The sequence below is a fragment of the Sciurus carolinensis genome, chromosome 8, assembly GCF_902686445.1.
Source record: "Sciurus carolinensis chromosome 8, mSciCar1.2, whole genome shotgun sequence".
NCBI lineage: Eukaryota > Metazoa > Chordata > Mammalia > Rodentia > Sciuridae > Sciurus > Sciurus carolinensis.
Genome location: NC_062220.1, coordinates 132,045,742 through 132,070,833, shown reverse-complemented (window position 1 = coordinate 132,070,833; position 25,092 = coordinate 132,045,742). Strand labels below are relative to the sequence as shown.

The 25,092-nt window shown below is 39.1% G+C and overlaps 1 long non-coding RNA gene across 1 annotated transcript; it reads right to left on the bottom strand.

Annotated features, from left to right (window-relative positions):
* Positions 1-230: 230 nt before the first annotated feature.
* LOC124991049 (uncharacterized) lies at positions 231-19,283 on the bottom strand. The gene is made up of 7 exons (XR_007109866.1): positions 19,178-19,283; positions 15,227-15,272; positions 10,390-10,536; positions 10,088-10,294; positions 9,207-9,247; positions 2,654-2,715; positions 231-518 (listed from the first exon to the last, which is right to left on the bottom strand). It is a non-coding gene; the product is annotated as an uncharacterized LOC124991049 (long non-coding RNA).
* Between the last annotated feature and the right edge of the window lie 5,809 nt (positions 19,284-25,092).

The window sequence follows — 25,092 nt, the reverse complement described above, 5'->3', positions numbered from 1 at the left end:
TACTGAGAAATCTGGAGGTGGCAGCTGCAGGTAAGGCATCCAGATAGTAGCGTCCTCATCCTTTGATGGTGGCAGGAGAATAAAAATTCATAGTCCCTTTACAAATAGGAGGTGAGAAGGAAGGGGTTGATTTGACCAACAGAGATAAACTGTATGTGCCTAATGGCACTGGACCCACCAGAGGACTTTCCCACCACAAGAAAACAAAGGGATGTGGGGACAACTAAAGGTATATTTCCTTAAATAACCCAATAGAAAACAATAAAACCTAGGTGACATAGGGGAAGATTATGCACCCCATAGTACTCAGCCAATTAGGAATTTGGGAAGGACTTTGCACTTTACGGGATAAAACGTTGATTGTACCCTAACTGGGTACCAGGCACTGGATCTTGCAAGATCGTCATTAAAGTAAATCCTTGCTTTTTGCTCTTTCTTGTGTCTCTTAGTCCATTCCTTGGGTTTGAACAGGTAAGCATGTTTCTCACAGTATCAAAGCAGACATGAAGAGCAATGCACTAGAATAGAAGACAGAGACAAACCCACATAGACACAGTCATCTGCTACTTGACAAATATGCCAAAAGCATATGTTGAAGAAGACTGACTTTTTAACAAATGGTTCTGGATATCCATATGTAGGAGAATGAAACCACATCCCTATATTTCACCCTGCACAAAAGTAATCTCAATGTAGATCAAAGGTCAAGAAATTAGACCAGAAGATTTGCAACTGCAAGAAGAAAACATAGGGTCCACACTATGATATATTCACATAGGGACTGACTTTCTTAAGAAGACCCCTACATTAAGTTCCAGAAATAAAACTAAGAGTCAGTAAGTGGGAAAGCATCACGTTAAAAAACAAAGAAAACAAATGCATGAAGAGAAAGCTAACAGTATAGAAGAAAATCTTTGCCAGGTACTCTGACAACAAAGATTAATATCCTTAAATTATAAAGTACTCAAAAATTACCTCAAAAAAAGAAAGAAAGAATACCAACCTTAAAAATAAAAACTAGAAAAAAATTCAGTCAATAAATGGGCAAAGGTCCTAAACAGATGTTTCTCAAAAGAGGAAATACAAATGGCCAACAAATATGTGAAGAAAAATGTTCAAAATCATAATCAGAAAAATACAAATCAAAAGTACACTGAAAATTCATCCTATTCTAGTTAGAATGACAGTCATCGGGAATACAGATAACAAAAATTGCTGGCAAGGATACAGGGGAAAGGTACACTTATACATTGTTGGTAGGGCTGCAAACTAGTACACTCAATTTGGAAAGCAATATGTAAATTCTTCAAAAGTGTAGCAATGGCACCACTGTGTGAGAGATATCCCACATCTCGATATTTATCACAGAGAACAAAAGTCAGCTCACTATAGCGATACAGACACACCACTATAGTGATACACACAATAGCCAAGTAATAGAACCAGCCTAGTTGCCTCTCAATAGATGAAGGAATAAAAAAATCAGCATATATACAAAATGGAGTTGTACTCAGGCACAAAGGAGAATGAAATTATGTCATTTGTTGATAAATGAATGAGACTGCTAAATGAATGCTAAGTGAAATAAGTCAATCTCAGAAAGTCAAAAGTCAATTATTATAATATGTGAAGATTATCTATCTATCTATCTATCTATCTATCTATCTATCTATCTATATGAGATTATTTTAAAGTAGCAGTGAATCTTGAGAGAATAGAGAATAGGCCAGTAGATGATGGGATTGAAATCAGGGAGGGGTTCATGGAGAAATACTGGGTTTTGAAATCTACCAAATTATGCTATGCGTATGCATGATTATACCACAATGGATCACATTTTTACATATAATTACCATGGTCCTTTGAAACACTAACAATAACAATAGAAGGGAGATCATTAGAGTAGAACAATTGGATCATGAGGAAGAAAGAAGGGAGGGAAAGGTAATATACAGGGGAACATGACTGGTCAATATGCATGAACAAATATAGCAAAATGAATTCCAGTAATATGTGTAATTGTAATGTATCGACTTAAAAAGCATGACACATGTAAGTATGGAAATGACACACTGAAGCTCTTTAATTTACATAATTATGTGTTGATAATTATAATAAGTTAATTAAAAATATTCTTATATATCTCTTTTCCAAAGCATCAAAAGAACCTTGAGTGCCATTAAGAAATGAATGTTTGATTTCAATTTGGACCACATGTGTCAAAAGTATTTCCAAATACGGAATTCATTTATAAGTTTTGCTTTGAAGTGTATTAAATTAATTGACATTTTACATTTACCATTTAATGACCTTTTAAATCTTTCAACATTTTATGCTTCTACAACTTTTCAAATAATAGGGAAGCAATTATTAGACATGGAAATACATCTTCTTTTTCTCTTCTATTTTGTTTAATCTACTGACATGATTTTTGTGAAAATCAAATCTTGATTTTTTCTTTACAGGAGTCCATTTTTTTTCAAAAACAAAACTAAATTATTGTCTTAAAATTATTGCTACAATTTTCTAGGAAATTTTGTTTTAAAAAGGAAAAATGGTTTCAAGGAAATAATCCTGCCAAATAAAATCTTATGGATAATTATAACCATCATAACAAATGTTGCTTAACTTTAATGGAATTTTAATTACTTACCACTTGATAATAAGCAGTAACTCAGGACATTTTTTCTTCTTGAAAAAGTTTTATACTGAGATCTACAAAAATAGAAATACAATCTATTTTCATCTAAGTGACTGCATACCAAAACTGTTAAACATGGTATTTCTTGGACAATTTTGTTTCCACAACTTATTTAGCTTTATGGCTTATAACAACATTTTGACTCACTAAATACCTACTTTATAAATAAATATGTTGGAGTGTTGAAACTTTTTTTTATTTGTAGGAGTTGTAAAGTTTCTGGTCTAATTTCTATTTTTTCATCCTCTTTGAATTGACTTTTGTGCAAGGTGAAAGATAGAGGAACTGAGACATGAAATTGACCAAATTATGCTATGTACATATTTGAATAGATCACAGTGAGTTTCACCTTTATGTATGTTTAGCAAGTACCAATTAAAAAAAAATAAGTAAAATGAAGATGAGTAGAGTAGGAAAAGGGAAGGGGAAGAGGAAGGATAAGGGGAGGAAAAGAGGAAGTACTAGGGACTGAGATGGAGCAAATTGTATTTCATGCATGTATGTCAAAATGAAGCCCACTATTATGTATAATAAGTACACGCTAATAAAAACATTTTTAAAGTGTGGAAATACATATATGATTTACAAAACAGAAATAATGTAAGATGAACCAAAGAAAACCTTTGTTCTCTTTAAAGAACTGAACTTAATTCAATGATATTAAAATATATAAAATACATGTGGAAAAGAAACTATATCCTTAAACAACCATTAGGTCAAAAGGATGACTAGAAAGACAAGATAATTTGAGAATAATAAAAGGGGAAACACAACTTATCAAAACTAAGAGAACACAGTGGAAATAATGCTTAGAGGGAAATTTATAGCTGTGAACCCCCATAGTGAAAAAGGATCATCATCTAAAATCAGTAGCCTTACTTCATACCTTCTCAACCAGAAAAAAGAAATGGAATAAATTAACCCCAACCTTAGCAGATGTAAAAAAATGAATGAATTAATTAATTTAATTAATGAATATCAGAGTGCAGACAAATTAAATTTAATAATAGAAAAGACAAAACAAAAAAATTGATCCTGTGAATATAACAGAAGTGCCAAACGTTTACAAGCAGAGTATAGGAAACTTCAAAAAAGTCAACAAAACTTCAAAACAAACAACATTGAGTAACTTCGCAAAAAGTAATTTGAGAAAAAGAAATACAGGTGTCCCAAGAAGAAATAGATGAAGCAGATAATATATCCTGTATGTTTTTCCATGTCTATAATATACCAAAGAACTATATCATTTCTAACATTTTATTGAAGCTTCTGATAGATTATATTTTTTAATTCCAGAATGTCATAAGATGGATAAAGAAAGGGAGAAAAAGGGAGAATGCTGTTTAAATATTTCATTTGCCAAAGGTCAATACAGACAAATGTTTAGACTTTTAAATGTATTATCTCTACAAGTACTTCCACGTGAGTGTGAATCTTCGAGAAAAAAGAAACATTGTCAGTATGTATTTACATCCATATCAATTTTTTCTTGTTTTGTTTTGGTTTTTGATTTTGTTTTGTTATTTTTGTTTGTTTTCTGTTGTTTTGTTTTTGTTTTTGTTTTGGTACTGAGGATTGAACCCAGGTGTTCTTGGCCACTGAGCCAAGTCTGCAGCCCATTTTTTATTTTGAGACAGAGGCTCATTAAGTGGTTTAGGGCCTAAGTTGCTGAGGCTGACTTTGAACTTGCAATCCTCCTGCCTCAGCCATCAGAGTCATGGAGATTGCAAGCATGGGTCACTGTATCCAGCTATCATTGTTCATTTTAACTGGGGCTGACCAAAATATTATTTCAGAGAGTTTCCAAAGATTTTGGATAGGAAAAATGTATTATGCAGATGTTTAGAAAAGAAATACTAATACTAATTATTTATTCAAGTAGTACCTATAACATACACAGGAGTCTATTGGGGTTGGGGGGTGAGGAGATACAAAAAGAAGAAAACTATCCCTACTCTCAGGAGGTAATATTCAAGTCTGGAGGCAAGAAAATATACAAAAGAATTCATTATTGCTAAAAAAAATTGAATATACCACAAATATGTCTAAAAGTGTCACTATAAAACTATTCTACTAGGGTAAAAATCTGGTATCTGTAAAACCCTTGCCTCTGTACATGTAAACTACTTTAAAGTGATACCTTGTGATTTCGAGAGTAATTAATACATAGACATAGAAATAATTATGAAACTTATATGATTTAAAAAATCTAGAATACATATCAGAAAATTTTAGCACTAATTTTATTGTAACAGACTAAGACTTTAGTGCCACCTTGTGACTGTGGTGATTATTGCATAAAATTGATTTTTACAGCCTTACAGTGAAAACTCAAAAAACTCTTGTGTTATTTTTGTACTTCGTTCAATTTATATATGAAAAAATACACATGAACCCTGATCTCAAAATACATGCAGACTAGCATGGGACACCAACCTTAAAGTAAAAATAGTAAAGAGAGCTACATCTTTACAATTTTGCTAATGACTGTAAAGAATGGAGTGCCTTAAGAACACTAAACAGAAGGACAATCTAGGCTGGGGAAAAGGGGATGTCAGAAACCTTCCAGAGAAGTAAATATGGAAGCAGAGACGTGTGGGATAAATTGGAGTTTACATAGGCAAAGTGTATGGGTTGAGAACAGGATGTTCCAGGCAAAAGAAGGAAGATGTACAAAGATAAAACAGCACCTTATAGAATCTTCTTATTGCTTGAACATGGGAATGAGAGTCATGCTTTGGAAGGAAGGCGGATAAGAATCATATCAGCTTTGCAGCTCATGTAAAGGACTCACACCTTTATTTTAAAAGTCCTTAAAATTTTTTTAGGCAAAAGAATGATATGATCAGACTCAATTTCTGAAAGCATGTAGTGGGGAAAAGGAATTGGAATGGTGGAAGTTTCTGAATGGGATAAGGAGCTAGGTTAGGTAGCTCTACATAATTTAGTCTCCCTTAGATAATAATATAAAAGTACATGTATATGCTAATTTTAAAGAACTCAAGCATAACATAAAGTACAAAGAAAGCAATGTAAACATCATCCCAAATTTCATAACTGGAAATAGTCATTTTTTTCAATAAGGCAATAAGTCATTTTTTTCAATAAGGCATCTTTTTTCTAAGATCTCAAAATGACTTTACTTAAACTACTTTTAAAATTTTATTTCCTACTATGGAAAAAAATCACCTGAGAAAAGTTTTTTCAACCACTGAAAACAATGTAAATATTATTTAAGAATCTAAGCCACACACCTATAATCCTAGCAGCTCTGGAGGCTGAGGCGGAAGGATCTCAAGTTTGAGGCCAGCCTCAGCAAAGGGAGGCACTAAGCAACTCAGTGAGATCCTGTCCAAATAAAATACAAAAAAGGGCTGGGGATGTGGCTCTGTGGGCCCTGGGTTCAATCCCTAGTACCCCCTATAAAAAAGTCTAAGTGATCTAAGCTTTTAGCATTTGATCCTCCTAAAATAGTCAATTTGACTCCGTCAGACAGGTAGTAAAATTAATTCATCAAGTCAGTTAAGATACTCTTTGTATATTGCACTATTTTAGGACATGGAATACTGCTGTATGTGTTTTCTTTCAAGAAGGAATTCTTTCTGGTAAACTGTGATCTTCCTCTCAAGGAGGAATACAACTCATTTTTATCTCACCCAGTGCCTAGGCACAGTGTCTGGTACAGATTAAAAAGCCAACTGATAAAGAATGAAGGCATGAATGCTCAACATTTATGTGCCAGGCATTTTTCTAAACATTTCACATTAGTGCTTTCTGAAGCCTGGCCCTAAACCAGCTGTCAGAGCATCATCTGAAATTTTTCTGAAATATAAATTCTCAATCAGAAATCCTCTTGCCCTCATCTGTTTCCCTCATTCTCCCAGGTCAGTGTTGAATAAATGTTAATAGTAACTGTTCAATGAAGAGAAGAAACATATAATGCACTGTAAAATCCAATGAAAGGCTTGTCACCTTAAGATTTTGTTTCTGTGGTGTTGGGGATTGAACCCAGGGCCTGGTGCATGCCAGGCAAGCACTTTACCACTGAGCTACATCCTCAGACCCTTGAGATTTGTTTTCATAAAATAAAATCTTTATTTTTTCAGGTTTATACTTCTCATTACACATAATATTATGGTCAAGGGTTCTTCAGGCATGAATGACCACAGTTACATACATATATCCAATCCAGTCGATGCCTTCCAGCTGAAAGAGGCATCTGAAGTCTAGAAAGCCATGTTTGGAGTAGAGGTCATCCTTAATAGGATGGCTCCTGTCAGTGCATTAGGAAGCTCCCGAGGAGCCTTGCTTGCTGGGGCTGACTCAGAGCAGAGGAAGGGACAGACAGCCCATTCTCAGGCCTAAGGCATTATTTTCAGCTGGCACAAGCTCTGTTCTGGCACAAGTCTATTTTCTTTTCAAAAACAAATATTATTTCTTAAAATAATATTGAATAATTGCTACAAAGTTCTATGAAATTATTTTAAGAAATAAATGCTTTCAAGGAAATGAATAAAATCTTATGGGTAATTCAGAGATTACAAAAACTGTTCTTATTTGTGGTATTTTGATTATTTACCATGAGATAATATGCAGTACAAATAAAAACAGAAACACAGTCTATATTTGTCTAGTGACTAGTACTGAAAATGTCCAAGCTGAAGAGAGCATTTTTTTGTTTCATTTATATAATTCATTTAGTTGTATGGCCTATTAAATGTTTTTAATTTCTAAATATCTATTTTAAAAATTCTATGTTGATAATTTTTAGTCCAAATTTTGATGACAGTTTAGCAGTATAAAATGTAGCACAACTGAATTCATTGCAAAATCGATTAGCCTTACTTCTTTCCTTCAAAATAATTAAGAAGCAGTATTGAGACAATCTCCATTGACCAATTTAAAACATATATCTCAATTTCTTTTCTCTCTTATTTCTCCCTGTCCCTGAACAAAAAGAAAAAAGATAAAATTTATGAATTATTCTCAAGTTTCTTTTGTCCCCTACATCCATGGATTTCAGAAGGAAATTAATATTTGATAATAAATCCAAGTATATAAAAGATGAAAAAAAATCATATTGAAAGAGTATTGATTTTCCTGCTAAGTGAAATAAGCCAGACTCAGAAAATAAATGGTTGAATGTGGAAGCTCTCAAGTTGGGGAATAAGAACAAAGGAGTCTCAGGCAAATAGAAAAAGACCAATAGAAGAGATGATAAGGATCCAGATGGAGGGAGGAGAGGAGGACGTAAGGAAGTATTGGGTACAAAATCTACCAAATTATGCTATGTCCATGTATGAACATATTACACTGAGCTCTGTGTGTGTGTGTGTGTTTAACTATAATGCACTAACTAAAATAAAAACAATAATAGAAGAGAGAGCAGTAGGCTAAAGCAAACAGATTGGGAGAGAAGAGGGGATGAAAATGGAAGGTACTGGGTAATTAGAGTAATCCAATTATGTCATGTGCATGTATGAATATAGTATAATGAATCCAATACTCCCCATAATTATAATGTACCAAAAAGTCTTGCAAAGAGTTTGATTTAGATCAGTCCAAAATCAACTGCTGACTTATGTTATGACTTAGTATGAGTCACTCATCTTTTCTATTGTCTTCCTACCCTAAAATAGATATCACCTCTTCCTCTCTTAAGGGATGTGAAAATTACTCCATGTTGGCATAACATTTAGAGATTATCAGAAGGAAAATGGCAGAGCAGCATTGAGCACCTTTATAAGGTGAGTTACTCTAAGTACAAACATTAAGAAGGAGATGAAACTGCCATTAGAACTATCAAAAAATAAAGCCGGAGGAGTGGGTTTACCCCCATGCCAGGATACTGACTGGCATACAGTAAGTACTAAATTACTCGAAAGGTGACTTTCACAATTCTGTGTTCAAAACAAAAGGGGAAACTGCAACTATATGCTATATATAAACACATTCTCATGCTTATGTGTTTATAGCACAGTGCATTTCATCTCAAGTACTGCTCAAGAAAATTGAAATAAGGCTAAGGTATGTCATTAAAGACAGATTGAAAAATTTTAAATCACATTTTGAAAAGCAGCATCTAAACAATGAAACTTGGGGCTCTCTATATTTGTTTCTTAAAGACAGTTCTCATTTTATTGATGGATCAACAAGATTCACTGTCCAGTTTTTTTTTTTTAATTAGACATTAGTCAGGCATGGTGATGCATGCCTGTAATCCCTGCAGCTCAAGAGACTGAGACAGGAGGATCATGAGCTCAAAGGCAGCCTCAGCAATTTAGCAACTCGCTGAAACCCTGTCTCTAAATAAAATAAAATAGGGCTGGGGGTATGGCTCAGTGGTTAAGCACCCCCGAGTTCAATCCCCAGTATTAAAAACAAATTAAACTGGAAAAAGACATTAATATTTTGAAAAACTGATGGAGATGCAGGTATATTTTTTTAATACAAGAGAAAGAGAGGATCAAGGAAGAGCTTACAATATAAAGGAATAAAATGATACCTTTTTCAGGGCACAAGAAACAAAATGAGTGAGTAGAGGACCTGGAAAATGAGAAAAAGACAGAATGTATTAGAATAATAGTTGTCTAAATATTCATGCTAATCAACAAGTGGGCTTGCCTCCCCCAGTATACTTACACATGTTAATAGGGAGAAAATTTTACTACTTTGTTCCTTAAACTTTCTCAATGAACAAATTCATTTGAGACACAAACTAGAGTGAATCTTCAGCAAAGAGATTTTGTTCTATTGCTTTTTAATTTTCTTAATATTTTTGTTCTAACTATTACTTTTAAAGAAATATCTTAGAATTACTAGATTTAGGCTTGGTATGGCAGCACATGCTTGTAATCTCAGTGGCTTGGGAGGCTGAAGCAGGAGGCTCCCAAGTTCAAAGTCAGTCTTAGCAATTTAGCAAGGCCCTAAGCACCTTAGTGAGACTCTGTCTCAAAGTAAAACAAGGACGGACTGGTGATGTGGCCCAGTGTTTAAGTGCATCTGGGTTCAATCCCCAGTACTAAAGTATAACAAGGATGATGATGACAAATAGTAATAATAATTACCAGACTTACCCAAGTTATTTTTTCATTTGGCCTTTCTCTAGAATCTACTCATTCCTATCAGTAAAATCACTAACCATAGCAAAATTAAAGTGGAACATGGATTACCAAATTGGTTTTGAAGAACAGCCTCATGAATTGTATTTCGTAGGCTCTGAGAATGACAGGTTTATTCCTGCTCAGTAGAGAAAAGGGCTACGATGGCTGTTGCCATTGAATTAAATTTTGCTAGCCAAATGGCATCCTCCATAAGAGCTCTCTGGAAAAGGCCCCTGAGATAAGCCATACCTGGACCCTGCAGCCTGCTGTGCTGCCTGCTCACCTGGCGCCTGTGCTGCTGATTGGAGAAGAGCGCCCTCCGCTCTGCACGCAGGCGGGTGGAGGCAGAGGGGGCGGTGGCTTCAGGCCTCCAAGGCTGGCATTGCTCTGCCCAGCGGGAGCAGGACCCGGTGGAGGCAGGTGGTGATGCAGGTGTCAGGAGGCAGCAGCGGGCACCGGGAATGTGAGGCTGCGCGTGGCGAAGGCGGCGCTGAGCATGAGAGCAGAGATGGGGGCGCTGGAGCGGCGGCTCCCCCACAGCTTCCAGCCCCGCTCCCTGTCTTCAGCACCCTGTTAGCGTCTCACCTCAGCTCGGGCGGGTGCCCGTCGCCTCTTCAGCCCCCTCCACCGCTGCCTCTGGGCTGCCCCAGAGCCGGGGGCCGGGGGCCGGGGGAAGCCTGGAGCGTGACTCTCTGCTTCATTCATTCGCCACCAACAGGAGCTTCAGACCCACTGTGCGCAGAGAGAAGAGAAGAGGGGTCAGCCTGGAATGAAGAGCCAGGCACCAGCCGGGGTCCACTGTGCTTGGAGGCGCCGGGCGGGAAGGAACTGAGGGAGGGGGGATCCGCCCCCTCCCCGCGACCCCAGTTCCTGGGAAATGGCTCCGTTTTTCCTCCCTGGGAGAATGAATCCATGCAGCACAACCTTCTCTTCCCCCTCCCCACCGCCCTTCTGCTCAGTCTTAGGAGGGGAGAATTTAAAAGAGATTCCAGTGTGGAGTCCATGCGCGTGGCGAGCTGCTGGGTTTGCACTTCCAGGAGATTGTTCTGTGTCGTTGGTTCTAACGTGAGTGCAGGGAAGCAGTGGCATTGCTGCTTTTAGGATTTTTATTAAAGTGCGCGTCGCGCTGGGTTGCACACTTCATCCCAGGGACCTGGTGTGGTGGGGAAGTTTGAACCCACAACCTTAGAAAGGAAAAGGCCCAGTTACCAGACTCCCCCTGAGTGTCGTGGAGGGCAAATGACCAGCGAGCTCATTTTTTATAGGACTGGGTGAAGAAGGTTTCTGTATTGTCCCAAAAGTACACTCATGTTGTGGAATGGAGTTGACCCCTATGTCCTCCACGCACCATTTTAACTCTTAGTAAGCAAATGCCACAATACGTGTTGGTACTGACGAGAGAAATCATTTGACCTAAGAGAACTATTAGGATTATTGGCATCATTCAAAAATGAAAAAGGATCTTATGGGTGGAAAACAACTTTGAAATAGCAGACAGAGAATTTGCCTTCGGAAGTTATTCTACAGCATAAGAACAGAAACCTTAGAACAAGTTTTCACTGGGCAAAATGGGGGAACGACCTATCTTACATTCGTAAAAGTTATAATGGAATATTACTCAGCCATAAATAATAATAAAATGATGGCATTTGCAGGCAAATGGATGAAATTGGAGAATATCATGTTAAGTGAGACCAGCCAATCTCAAAAATCCAAAGGAGGAATGATCTCACTGATAAGCGGATGATAATACACAATGGGGGATGGGAGGGAGGCAAGAATGGAGGAAGGAGGGACTGTATAGAGGGAAAAGAGGGGTGGGAGGGGTGGGGGAAGGGAAAAGCAACAGAATGAATCAAACTCCATTACCCTATGTAAATGTATGTTACACAAATGGTATGCCTCTATTTCATGTACAAACAGAGAAACAAGATGTACCCCATTTGTTTATAATAAAATAATTTTTTAAAATAAAATTAAAAAAGTGTAATTGATAAAAATTGTACATTTAAGGTGTACAATATGATGATTTGATGTGTATGTACACTGAGAAATGATTAACACAATAGAGTTAACACGTCACCTCAAACTTTCTAACTTTTGTACCTAAAGTTTCTAAATTTCTATTTTGTTAGTACTTAGCATTTGACATTACTTATGTGGAATTGGTCTTTATATAACTGACTCTGTTCTTGGGAGTCCGATGGGAGTCACTTTGATTTAAAGATACAGCTTCTTTAGCTAGTGAAATTACAGATTAGCCATGGAGATATTTAACAGACCTCTGAATACAAAGTTTAGCAGGTCAATTTAAACTTTTAATTATGTTAAAGTATTATAATCTTGAAATTTTTTCTTATAAAAATACTTGATTACAGAATTTTAGAAGACTGTCAGAAATAGAAAGAAGAGAGCTCAAAGATGGTATAATCCAGGATTTTCCAAACTGGGTAGTTTGAAATCAACTTAGGGATTCTGAAAATGAAACCAAGTAGAAAATATGAGGGTAAAACTAACATTAAGACTAAAAATTGAGTCAGGGATCCATGACTCATGCCTATAATTCCAGTTACTGGGGAGGCTGAGACAGGAGGATGGCAAGTTTCAGACCAACCTCAGCAAGACCCTATTTCAAAAAAAAAAAAAAAAAAAAAGCCTGAGGATGTAGCTTGGCGGTAGAGCAGTTGCTTATCATGCAGGAGGCCCTGGGTTCAATCCCCAGCACCACAAAAAGAAAAAAAAAAAAGACTTAAAAAAACTATTTCGGTAATATGCATATATACATCTGTGTGCTGGATTACAGTGTAAAGTGTCCAAATTTGAAAGTATGTGGCTTTGGCTTGTGAGATGATTAATCCCAGCATGTAGGTGAGTGTCCTAAGTAACATGGTTCATTACTAAAACCTTAAAAGAGTTGTCAGCTCAACTCATTTGACCCTAATAAGTGTTGTCAGTTAGTGAAGAGTATATTTGTCAAAATACCCAGCAAAGAAATGTGTTTCATAAATTAGAGACAAAGAATATTAGAAAAAAATTGTATTCAAATCTGAAACTCCCAAGTGTTTAAATTGGAGAGTCCCCCACCCCATGGCAAAAAAAGACAATGAATATCTTGTGTTTTTGAGGCTTACACTATTTTTCATTCCTTCCTCAGTACTTTATTTAAAAAAAAATAATAATAAAAAGGGTTTTGCTGGTCTAGGGTTGTGGCTCAGTGGTAGAGTGCTTGCCTAGCACAAATGAGGCACTGGGTTCAATACTCAGCACTATGAAAAAAATAAATAAAATAAATGCATTGTGTCCATCTACAACTACAAAATATTTTAATAAAAGGGTTTTGCCAATATTTTTCTGGTTGTTACCACTTTGCTGTAGAATATGGAGCAAAATAACTGGAAAGCATATATTAAAAAAACAAGAACGTGGGAACGCATGGAACAGTGATCCAATCTGTCAGGCTGACTGATGACTGCAGTAGTAGATGCTTGTTCTCTTCTTAAAATTGAAATTTTATTCCTAAATCTCATTAATTTATTAAGTAATATACCAAAAGAAGAGCTTTATTTTCATTTGGACTGAAATTTTTGGTAATATGATTAATGTGGTTATTTTTGTTCTTAACTCTTTGTAAGCTTTATTTTAAAAATGTTATTATATAGCTTCAGAGATAGAAGCAGGATTTTTCACTTTTAATTTTCATTATAACTTTTTATTTAAAAAAATTAACCATATGAGACATTTCATAGTGAACTCCCATGAACCTGTCACCCAGCTTTAACCATCAAGAAAATAAGGCCAGTCTCATTTCATTTCTGCCCCCATCTATTTTCTACCACTGTATCATTCTTAAAGCAATTTCCAGACATACAATTTCATCCACATAGTTTTTAAAATTTGAACTTTTAAACTCTTGTGGACTAAACTATTTTTGTGTTTATCTCATTCAGTGGCATTATAGGTTACCTCGAATCATTTACTACTTTCTTCAATTGTGTGCGTGTGTGTGTGTGTGTGTGTGTGTGTGTGTGTGTTCACTTCCTGAGGACTGAACCCAGGGCCTCATGCATGCTAGGCAGGCACCCTACCACTGAGCTATATTTCCATCCCCACTTTCTTTCATTTCTAATTATACTGCTTCTGAACTTAATTTTAAGTGTTATGAGGTGCTCAGTACTCCTTAGTCAAGTGCTATAGTATCGTTTTATGTTAGTGTCATAAACTATGCAAAAATACCTTCATCAAATAAGTTTCAATTAAAAAAAACAAGTTTCAATAACTTAATACTTTTTTGAGTGTACTTCTCTAAATATCTTTAAAAGTTTGGGAATATGTAAAATAGATAAATCTTGAGGACAAAACATTTACTAATTTCTCTAGGGAAATATTATTAAATTACATCTAAATTGCTATTTCTTTCTTTAAAAATTAACTTTTAACCTAAATGATAATGTCCTTTTGAGATTGATAAATACATACTGACCCACTGAAGTCTTCAGACCATCCTTTGGGAATACAGTTGTAGATTAGTTATATATCTCCTAATCGACTAGCATATATGTGTGCAGGACAGCTTTGCCCTCTTGGTCCAGGAATTTTTGTTTGCTTCATAAGGTCAACTGTGTGGAACTCCAAAACTTACAACTTTTTTTTCTTACAAATAATAAATAATAAATATTTTTAAAAGATTTAAAGCTACCTAAAATCCTCTTCAAAGTAGTTAAATAACATTCAAGGGGTGTTGGAATCTAAAACTAAAATATAATACTGAAAGTTTTATTGTGTTCATTATAATTTTATGTCCTTAGATATTCAGTACTATATTGATAAATAACTGCTATCATATTTATGAGGTTCATAACAGATATATATATAAGTCATTTGTAAAGTTATTTTTGTAGTTAAATTTTGATAACAGTTTAATAATTGTTAAAAAATAGGCTCTGGCTGGGTTGTGGATCAGTGGTAGCATGCTCATCTAGCACATGAGCGGCCCTGGGTTTGATCCTCAGCACCACATAAAAATAAAATAAAGGTATTCTGTCCACCTACAACTAAAAAATATATTTATAAAATATAAAAGAAAATAGACTCTTTTATGCACTAATTATATTTAGATTCTTCTGCTGTTTAGATGATGTATTCTCATGGTGATCTTAGACTATGCATTTTGGAGGTACTGCATGTATTTTCTATTCTGTTAGAGATTTTGCTTGTGTTTCCAGCAGATATTCATTAAGGGTGTATGCGGAAATGTTACTTTCTAGTATAATGACTTTAAGTCAGTGTAACTATAATTTTAAAGATTATGACATCTGGGTGGGTTCACTCCATTAATATTTATTACTAAAGCTTCAGAAAGTCACTACTTTAAAAAAAATAGATATGTTATACATGAGCCAGAAGTAACAGAACATTTCCTCACCATTATTTTCATGCTCATTAGTGATTTGAGATGGAAAAACTCTTCCCTGGAAATAAACAAAGGAGAGAAATATTAGCATTCTTAAATATAGTCAGTCTACTATGCCATTATCACACTTAGGATGTAAAGTTTTTCACAGCTTGAAATTTGATACCTTCATAATTAATAAAAGGAAACAGAACTCTGAATACTGCAATCAATTGGATTTTCACATGGGCTGGTGATACAGCTCAGTGTCAGAGTACTTGCTTAGCATATACAAGGCACTAGGTTCGGTTCCCTGTACTATTTTTTTTTTTTAATATTCATCTGCAAGGCAGAGAAGGAAAAACCGTTACCCAGGTAATTCGAGAATACAATGATTTGTTTTACAATGACCCATACATTTGAGGCAAAACTGGAGTTTAACTATAAGTGTATTCTCTCCTTCCTTCTCATCCATTTCTCAGATCTTACTGCAATCTTGTTCTTCCTCCCACCCCCTGCCTCCATTATACACTGTTCTCTCCATAGTCACCAAGTGCATCCTATAATTGCTTCTTCTCATTCCACAAGAATGTGTCGCTTCTTTTCAGCATTGAAGTGATGGATCTCACACTCTCCTTTCTTCTCCTTCTATGTGCCACAACACTATTTTGTTTTATTGTCATTGTTTTAGCAGTACTGGGTATCACACTGAGGGCCTTGTGCATGGGAGGCAAGCCTGCTACCACTGAGTTGCAATCCCAGTCTCAAAACAGTAATTTGGGTTTTGCCTATCCCTGCATACCTAACTCAATCTCTTATTTCTTCTATTTATTCTGCCAGGTAAATATTGGTCGTCTCTAGGATTACACCTACTGTCCTTTGCACTTTTCTTAGCTCTCTTTTTGGATAATCTCATCTATTCCCATAGCTTCAGCTACAAACTCTACAGAGAGGTTTAATTCCTATTTCTATTGTGCATCCCATGTCTGCATTTCTAGTTTCTGGAGAGATGCTTTCTAGTTCACTTTGTAAATCCTTCAAGCTCAGTTGATCTCTACCATAACTGGCTAAGACCAGATCCCAAGTTTTATTCTTAGACAAGAGAATCAGCATTCGTTCCAATCAGCCAGCCTAGAAGCAGCTTCATCTTTGGCCCCCATCCCTCCTTTGTACTCCATTGCCAAACATTACATGTTAATAATTCTCTCTAAAAGATCCCTCACATCTGTCTTCTCCTTGTTCTTCTCACTGCTACTTTTTTCATTTAGGATATACTCACTTCTCCCCTTTAGGACTTCAGGGGCCCCTGATCTTCCTAACAATTCTTTCCATTCACTCTGTCTTCCATATTGCCATTAGAATTAACTTTCAAAGATATAAGTTTTAAATCACTCTCAGTGTCCGTACAGAATACAATTCAAGTATTCTAGTGTACACATTAGAAGTGTTGGAATCTTGCTCTTATCTGGCCCTGTGGCCTCATCTCCTGCCCCTTCCTCTTTGTCCCCAGAGATGAGGTCTTGCTATTTTGCTGAGAGTCTCACTAAGTTGCTCAGCTGAGACTGGCCTCAAACTTTTGATTCTCCCATATCTGTTTCCTGAGTTGCTGAGATTGCAGGTGTGCACCATCATGCCTTGTGGACCACAATATGCTAATTGCACTGAATTTACACAATGTAGGATGAGCTTACTTCAAGAAAAAGACCCAAATCAATTTCTCAAAATAACCAGGCCCCTTTCAACCTCTAATATTTTTTTGCAAATGTTGTTTCCCCATTTCAGCAGGTGTTTTGTGGAGGTCATCTACTAAAGTACAAGCCCTGCTTAATTTTGAAAACTTACAAGCTGACAGCCCCAGGAAGTATGACTCTAGAGTTCACACACTCTCAGAGCATAGCTCTGATGTGGGTTGTATCACCTTGTTCTGATTCATTATCTAAAAATCAAAAAGAGGTTTCACAACTATGAACTTTAGGAGCAGAACTCTAAGATGTCTTTTGCTTATGTATTTGTTTACATACTGGGTCCATAAACATCTGAAACTTCACAGGGCATCTGTGTCACTGACTCTTGTTTGATATGCTGTCTCTGGGACAAGGATTAATGATCTTCTTGAGAGTCAAGATTTCTGTGTTGCTTTGGGGAAAAAAAAATTGACTCCGGGCTTACCTCTTGACCTGCATCTCAAATACTGTTTTAAATGGTGGCACAAGTACTATTTTACCCATTCTGTGTGTGAAGCCAAAATGAAGATTAAACAGTTGCTTTTTAAATTGAGACCCAAACTACATTCCCCCCATATTTCAAGTGAAGTGAAACCCAGTTTATTAGTTTTCTCCTAAAAAGTCATATTTGATACCCTAATTTCTTCTTTTTTTATACTAAGAATTGCTAGACATTTTCACCAAACTTCCAAAACCATAGATTTTACAGGAGAATCTCCTACCAGTTGAACAATATCCAATAGATGAATTCTGAGTTTCAGCTAGATGACCTTCTTTACATGTTTATGATATGAAGGATAGCCTTGCTCAAAGGGAGTGCGTGTCAGGAGAAATGGGCTGAAGAGATTCATAAAGCTGGAAGGGAGCAGAGATTTTCCTCGACTATTAATCAATCCCTTCATTTTAAATGACATTTTTTTTTTTTTTTTTTGCTGTGCTGGGGATTGAACCCAGGGTCTTGTACTTGCGAGGCAAGCACTCTACCAACTGAGCTATCTCCCCAGCCCCCTTCATTTTAAAGAAGAGGAAAATGAATTTAGTGAAGAAAGGACAGTCTTTTCAACAAAGAGTGTTAGAACAAGAGGATGTCCCAGGCAGCAAGGGGGTGGGAGAAAGGAAGGAAGGAAAGGAGGGAGGAAGGAAACCTCACCCCAAAACTCACACCATGTACAAGTACATTATTTCAAAATGGAACATGGATTTAAATGTAAAATATAAAGCCATAAAAAAAAAAAAAAAGGAAAGTGAAACTCAGTGAGGGAATCTAGTTTGCCAAAGGTCACCTAGTGACTTAGACCTGACACAGAGCTTGCTTTGATAAACTATTATTCTCCAGTTTAACAAGTTCCCTTTGGCCCTAATAACTCTGCTGCTCCTTGCTCAAGCTCTTTTGGTCTTGAAATGCCCTGTTCACGTACTTTATTACTCAGTCAGCTTTCACTGGGCAACTGCCCTGAGCCAGGCTTCCTGGGGGATCAGAAGCCTCAGGACATGGTTCCCAGGTCAAGGGCCTCAGAGTCCCTGGGGGAGGGAGTGCGGGCTCATCCCGACGAGATTCAAACCCCTTTAGGGCAACAGGGAGCTTTCCTTCCTTCTCACCAGGTGAGCAGGGCCAGTCCGTGCTCTGCACACCTGACACACTTTGGTGATTGACCATCTTGAGTTGCAGGACACCGCTGTCCCTCCTGAGTGGAGGACTGAGGTCCACGGAGATTAAAGGGCACGTGCTCCATAAGGTGAGAGAGGAGCGCAGGCCACCCCAGGGGACTGGCGTCCACCTGGCCCATCCCTTGGTCTGCACCAGGCATTGGTTATGGGGGACACACCAATGGCCAGAGAGCCTGGCCAGGTCAAGGACACCCCAAAGCTCCGCAGGCGCCTCCTCCCAGTGCACAGCGGCTGCCTGGCGGCTAATGACAGCTGCCTGTCCCCACCCAGGCCCGCCTGCTGCACCTGGAAAGTGAGTCTTAAAGCTGCTGGGCGGCGGGATGCGGGGGTCCCACCGCATTTCTATTTCCTGCTCCTTCTGGGAATGTGTGGAATTTTTGCTCTGGAAAGTCGGGGGTCACCTACAGCCTCCCCCCTTGCCGTCTCCTCAGCCTGGGGTTTCTTGTTTCTCCTCAGAAAATGTTGAACCCCCGCGAAAAACTTCAAAATTAAACTAAAAGTCTCAAGATAAAAGAATTCAACATGAAGAGCTCGGGACCACCGAGGCCCAAGCGCCCTTTCTCCGGAGGCCTGGACCCTACACAGCCCTCACCTCAGTGGTGAAACCTCCATTTCAACCGACTCCGCGGCCTCTTGCAGCCCAAACCGCCGCCCGCGGGCTCATGAATAATCAGATCAGCCTTCCTGGGCGGGGCCTGTGCCTTCTCATGAATAAACAGCCAGGCCTTCCTGGGCGGGGCCTTCGCCTCCTCATGAATAAACAGCCAGGGGTTCCTGGGCGGGGCCTACACCTCCTCATGAATAATCAAATCAGCCTCCTCATGACTAATGTATTTTCGCCGCTTTCCAGGGCGGGGGCGGAGCTCGAGCTCATGAATATGCAAAGAGAGACGAGTGGCAGTTAACGGTCCCCTGAAAGACCGGCTCTTCACAGCAGCTCTGGCTTCCAGGCGGAGCAGTCGTGCAGCCGGGCCGCCTCTCTCCCGCCCTTCCCAGGGCTCGCGCCGCGCTCCAGGGCTTGAGGGACCCGCACCGAGCTCGTGCTGCCTCGGGAGCCGGGGGGCGGGCGACCAGGTACCCTCACCAAGTTCACGGGGCCTCGGGAAGCTTGCGCCCCGCCGCCCCGCCTGGGCAATCTGTGGGACGGCGACAGCCTCCTGGGGCTTCCTGAGGCGGCGCCCGCCCTCCAGGTGGGGCCCCGGGCTGGGCGGGTGAGGTCCCCGGGGACCTTGGGGCTCACAGGACGGGCCGCTGCGCTGGGGTCCCCGAGACCCCAGGCCAGCGCAGGGCGGGGCGCCGGGGCCCGCTGGACCCTGGAGGGGCCTGGGGTGGGACAGAAGGACGGGTCAGGGATCCAAGGCAGAGCGCTCAGTCTCCGCGGCGTCCTCCACCTCTTCCCGAGTGACCCTCCACGTGTTCTTTCAACATGAACGTTATTATGAAAAGGAAATCTCCGAGGAGACCCCTTGCGCTGTCGCTGAGCGCAGCCCCTTCGCCTAGAAATGCTGTGATTTCCTGCGCCAGCATTTAGGGCGAGGAGTGTGTGCGCACTGCTGGGTCCTCAGGCGCGATTCTTCTGCAGTCCCCGTGGCTCACCGCCGTCAATCAAAGCCTGACTTTGAAACTTCACTTAGAGTTGAATTGCCAGCTGTGATAAGTCCGGCCACTGCACAAGGTCAGCTTTCTTTGCCCCTCATCGCAGTTCAAAGGTTTTGCTCTCCCAATCCATTAAGAACTCGCTGTTTAGGATTTACATTCATTTGAGATTGTATTTAGGATTTTGAGTGGCATATGCATTAATGTTACAAAAGCGAATTAAGTAAAGAGTGTCTTTGCAGAGTCTGAATTTTTATATGTATATAGTACCCTGGAATGCGAGCCGGGCTGAAAATGTCCTTTTCTTTCTTTCTTCCTTTCTTTCTTTCAAGTAAAACTAATTTGGACAAAAGGCTATGAGCTAAGAGAAATAGACTAGGGGAGAAGCCCAACAAGGCCTCTCTCTCCATTTTCTTCTCAGCCTCATAGTCATAGCATTTCTTTCTTTTTTTTATGACCTTTTAGTCAAACCTTTTAGTCAGAAGAGAGAATTTCCATATGTCCCATTCCTGGGAAGGCAGAGGAGAGTTAGTCTGATTGTTTTAGATTCGATGACTGGCTTTTGTATCCTGCCTGGATGAAGAGGAATTCTAGTGGCATGGCTTGCTTATCTCACCTGAGATCAGGTCTCCCTGGTTTTCATAGGTCCCTCCAAATGGTCTTCACACACACACACACACACACACACAGAGTTCCTGCCCTTGCTGGCCTGAGGCATCCTTTGCCCCAATCTAGTTGCCACGTTTCTTTTTTACAGAAATTACATTCCTCAAGGAGACCTTCCACTGCCCACACTGGACCAAACCCCTACTGTGGCTCTCAGAGCCCCTCCCCATTCCTTTCCTTCACAGTCCTCCTCAATTTGCCAGGAAAGATTTGCTTCCTCTTTCAAGGGCTCTCAGGATAAGGACACTAAGGGCTCTTCAGGGTAAGGACTGGGCCTGCTTCCTCCTTTTGATTGAATCCACCAGGACTAGCAAGAGGGGTCTCTGAATGCATAGAAATGAGCAAGTTGTGGGAGAAGACACAGGAGCAAAAGAGGAGGTAGAAAGTGTGCTGGGTAAAGAATAACCTAGGAGGTTGGGATGCAGGTAATGGGGAGAGAGTGCTGGCAAGTTAGCTGGTTTCAGAACGGGAAGCCAGTAAATGCCAGACCAAGGAATTCAGTTACACTTTGTGAATCAAGGGAAATGAGCCAAACTTCAGAGCAGGACACAGTTAATTGATCAGCTCAGAAAAAAGACATGGGAAGAACTGACACATTTTAAAAGACTTTGATAATCAGTGTGCATTGATATTGGTTCTATCTCTGGAGAAAGGCATTTGCGGTGGATATATTTTGTGTGTACCCATAGTCATTGAATGTTTGATATTCTTTTTTGTGTGTAAATTTTTAAAATTGTAGATGGATACCTTCATTTTATTTTTTTATGTGGTGCTGAAGATCAAACCCAGTGCCTCGCACATGCTAGGCAAATGCTCTACCCCTGAGCTACAACCTCAGCCGAAGTCTTTGATATTCTTATTACAAGAAAATAATACTGAGTGCTCATAATGTTTTATTCAGTAGCTTATCCATTAGTTTATTATGATAATAAGCACAACATTCAACCTTTTTCTTCACAAGCAACTATTTTTTAAAAGTTGCAAGTTTTTTTTGCCTTCTTTTTCCTACCCTGGGTATTGAACCCAGGGCCTTGCCCATTCTAGACAAGTGCTCTGCCTCCTAACCACACCAAATACACTAAACAAACTGGTTTAATTTTGTAAATCAGGTTTTTTCTGAAATCAACAAGGATTTGTATTGGTTCAGAACCTGGGAGGCAGAAGGGATCAACTTCTTGGGACAGACTAATACCATGGAGGGTGCACAGGAACAGCACATCCACCACTTCCACACATGTGGGGCTGGAAGGAGCTAGGACATCAGGTGAGGAGCCCCTAATCCCCCAAGCTGGTAACAGAAGATCCTGCAGCCTGCTGAAGGCCGAGTTGCAGCCTGGCCCCCAGCTACTACATGAGCAGGTAAGGGGTACAGGAGGCACCAGGTGAGAGGAGGGAAGGGGGGAAAGAGGGTTGTCAGGGGAAGGTACACACAACAACAAAAAGCCTCAGGATTCCCATGATACTTGGTAGAATGGGAAGTGTGTGCAGCTTGCAAATTTCTCCCTTCCTGCACTGAGTTATTTGACTGTCAGTGTAATTTGCCTCACATTTTAAAAGCAATGAAAAAGAATTGGAGAGCCATACTCATGAGCCAATTCAATATTCTTCTCAAAGTCAGATAATGCACTTGTACAGATAACCCTAAGTTAGCCAGGATTTCTAGGAACATGATTCCCTTGGCTGTTCGAGTTGCAGCAGAGGTGAAAATTAAAATTTGGGATGCATAGTTTGTAAGAGATGTTTAAGCTCTGTTGTGGAAATAAAGGACAGTCTGCTGACATATATTTATATAATTTATCTTATGAAAAAGAGCCTGAAAATTGAGGTTAAATGATCCTTAATATCTATATCTTCCCCAGACATGGTTGTTCAGGCCTATAATCATATCAGCTCAGGAGGCTGAGTCAGTAGGATTTTGAGTTCAAAACAAGCATCAGAACTTGAGACCTTGTCCCTAAATAATATATTAAAAAGGGCTAGGGATTGTTGTTCAGTGGTTAAGCATCCCTGGGTTCAATCTCAAGTAGCACCCCCCCCCCCCAAAAAAAATACACACATTTATACACACATTTATATATCTTTATGGAATTTGTTATCTGGTATTTTGTATTAATTGATAGTAGAATCAAAACCATTGGCAGACTATTTCCTAATAATATATCTTAGGTGTGACCAAATGCTTAGTAATATTCACTATTTTCAACAAATTCTGCTGTTTTTAATTCTAAAACTCTGAAGCAGATGAATTTGAAACAAATTGGCCACAACTATTATGATGGCAGGAATAAAAGTGATTTCTGTGGCTATCAGTTTGTATAAAGTAGAAAATATAATGTTCTACAGACAATATAATTTTTTAGAAAGTTGCTCTATTTGAACTGCTATGATTTAAAAGTGATGCCCTTTTAAATAGTAACACCTACCCACCATGAACAACTAAAGTTCAGTTTAGTATAAATTAAAGTGAAAAGATTGAAAACTCCAGAATGATGCTCTGCCACTGAGGCTGTTTTTTTTTTTTTTTTAAATTTGTTTTATTTGTTGATGAACATTTATTTTGTTCACTTATTTATATGCAGTGCTGAGAATTGAACCCAGTACCTAACATGCTAGACAAGTGCTCTACCACTGAGCCACAACCCCAGCCCTGAGGCTTATTTTAAAATGGACATATTTTTCTCTTCTCCCTCACCCCCTCCCTATACTGGAGTAGGGGGACAGGATTAGATTACTCTTCTTCCCCATCCAGTTATCTGTCCTTGAGCACACACCCACCACCATAGTGAAGAAATTCAAACTTGTCAATAGCACCAGCAGCAGATCTAAGAAATGATTATCTCCCAAATTAACAAATGAAGTAGGACCAGGCACACCTGGAATCACCTCTTTAAAAGACTTTTGTTTCCCTTGATGGGCAGAATCACAGCCTCTGAAACAGGAGTTCCCTGTGTTTCTCCTTTTCTACCAAAGCAGTTAAAAAATTTTTTTTTTTAAAACATAAACCTAAAAGTATTCAGTTGTTGTATAAACAATGCAGGAAGTCAAGAACTAACTCAAAATAGACCTATGTGTGTGTTGGAGCTAAAAGTGTAATTTTCTTTGAAGATGGAGGAGTAAAATTTGACTTTGGATTAGGCAAACCCTTCTAGGATAGTACATCAATAGCACAAAGATAAAGAATAATATATATCAATTGGACTTCAAGTTAACAATTTTGTCTAAGTACATTGTCAAAACAGTGAAAGTTCAACTGACAGAAAAAGACACTTGCAAGTCACACTTAATGGATGGAATTGGAGAATATCATACTAAGTGAAATAAGCCAATCCCAAAAAACCAAAGACCAAATGGTTTCCCTGATAAATGGAGAATGATATATATTTGGGGTGTGGGGTGTGGGGAGTGAAAGAATGGAGGAACTTTAGATTATGTAGAAGGAAATGAGAGGGAGGGGGTATGAAAAATGGTGGAATGAGACACATCATTACCCTATGTACTTTTATGATTTCACGAATGTCATGAATCTACATCATGTACACCATAGAAATGAAGTGATGTACCCCATTTGTGTATAATAAATCAAAATGCAGTCTGTAAATCAAACATCATTACCCTACGTAAATGTATGATTACACAAATGGTATGCCTGAAATTTATGTTGCTGCCAAGAGAGGTGGTTCTGTTTGAGAGGGTGGATGGCAGCTTGGATGGCATCTATACCAACTGGAAGACAATGTCCAGTGTCCTCTGGGTTCTTAGCATCAGCTGAGCTGCCTTCTCTTCCTGAAGGGTCACAGTGGCCACTGGTGGCTCAGTCTCTCCCTGTGTGGGTGGTGCTGGAGTTGGGCCATCCTCCAGGTTTGAGGGCTGTCCTTCCTCCATCACAGGGACTTTGGTGATATGCTGTCTGAAGTGTAAGCAGGTGACCTGGGCCACTGCTGCTGGAGGCCGTTCTATCACTTGAGGTGATGCTAGAGCTGCAGGAGAAGCACCCCAACAGGACTGCCTTTCCCTGGGCCTTTCCCAATTCACACTAGAACCCTGCTTCTGAGAACAGCCCGGCCCCTCTCCCCACAACAGGACATCTTCCCAGACGAGGGTCCACCAGCTGCAGGACGTCAGGCTTGTCTGGCTGGGGACCAAATGCCAGATCCCACTGGCACCAGGAGATTCCTCTGCACACACCTCAGTCACCACCCCAGGCCCCCTCATCAGAGGGCTCAGACTCACTGGGATCTCAGTTCT